This window comes from Galeopterus variegatus, unplaced genomic scaffold, assembly GCF_000696425.1.
Source record: "Galeopterus variegatus unplaced genomic scaffold, G_variegatus-3.0.2 Scaffold851, whole genome shotgun sequence".
Taxonomy (NCBI): Eukaryota; Metazoa; Chordata; class Mammalia; order Dermoptera; family Cynocephalidae; genus Galeopterus; species Galeopterus variegatus.
In genome coordinates, this window is record NW_007726962.1 from 287,197 (window position 1) to 288,774 (window position 1,578).

Consider the following 1,578-nt stretch of genomic DNA (forward strand, 5'->3'; position numbering starts at 1 on the left):
CTTCTCCCGGCCCAAGGAAGATTTCTAGAGTTCAGCGGAGCTTCTGTGGACTTTGGGGGGAGCTGGAGAGGGAGAGGTTTAAGAGGGTTCCTAAATCACTCGGCCCTTTGGTTACAATAGCAGGTGCCACGCCTCGGCTCAGTGACTATACTCTAAGTTATCTTCCTCCCATTCCCTTCCTTGTGCAGGACTTTGCTTTGGAGCAGCCTTGCTCCAACTGCAACTTGCCTCAGCCAAGCGGTGCACACCAGGACGCGGGCGCCTCAGCCTGTGGCCCTAGCGCCCCTCGCGAGGCACGCACGCTCCAGAAAGCAGCAGATCCACTAGCTGCCCTCTCGTCCTGCCCTGACGGCGGCACAGGCAGCAGGTGCGAACTCTGCCTGTCCACCTCTCTCTTGCCTGTTCGCTGCTCCAGCTTTTCCTGGGAACCCTCCTGCCAGTGCGCAAAAGCCCACACTTCTCCCCTAGCTCCGGAGAGGGAGCGGCGCCCGGGAAGTGAGCTCCAGACTCGCCTCACATCCTGTCACCGCTGCTGCCGCTTCCAAAATATGACTGGAGTGGGGTGTGGGAAGGTCGTGGAAGTCACCAAGAGCTGCGTCTTCGTCGCTAACAATTTGGTGCCTCCTGGCTGATTCCACCGGGAAGGACGTGGGAATTAGAGAGAACCGCTTGGCGCGTCAGGGAAGAGGGCTGCTTCTGCTCCTCCTCCTGTTCCACACCCCTTTGGTTTTGGGAGCGCAGGGAGGGGAGGCAGAGTGGGAAAGGCTGCCAACCCCAAGTCCCCATCCCCTGGTTTAAAAAAAAAAAAAAAAAAAAAAACCCTTGCGCTTTTCTCTTACCTTTCCTGGGAGAAGGAAAGCGCGTCCCGGCAGCGCCGTCTAGCGTCCGTACCAGAGTAGGCCGGCATACAGGGTTGGGGCAAGCGCTCAACTGAAGGCAGGTGTGAAAAGCCACTAAGCAAAGTTTTCTAGCTCTTCTGGTCCCCAGTTCCAGCCACTGAACAGATATCTAGTCCAGCCAGGAGTACACCTGCTTGGTTCCCCGCAGGCCAGAACTTGTTTTTAAAGACGCAGGCCACCTAATTTTATTCATAATGTGAGCTTCTCAGTACTGGAGAGCATTCGTCTTTTCCACCCCTCCCACGTAAAAGATCCTTAAGTCTCAGGGCTCTCCAGCTCCGCAAATCATAAGGCAGGCACGGAGGGTCCTGATCGCGGCTAGAACCCAGGCCGCAATCACTCCGCGGAGCGCCAGAGGCTCGCCAGCCCAGCCATGTTCCTGACTACCTGCTTTCCAACGTCTTGCAGCCCAGGATCTCCTCTCTTTAAGCGGGACAGGGGAGAGGGACTACGACCCAGTAACCGGCAGGATCGGGACGGCAGCGACGAAGAGTCCCGTTTCCGCGCCAGGTATCTCCAGGAGCGTTGGCGCCACGCTGATTAACACACTCTACATTATTGCTCATTTAACGGGTCAGCTGAGCGCTGTGCTCCAGCATTTGCGGCTGCGCTGGGCTCCCATTAATTTATCTTTCTAAAAGGTCTCCCCAGCTGTTTTCCCGAGGTTGCTCAATCGCTC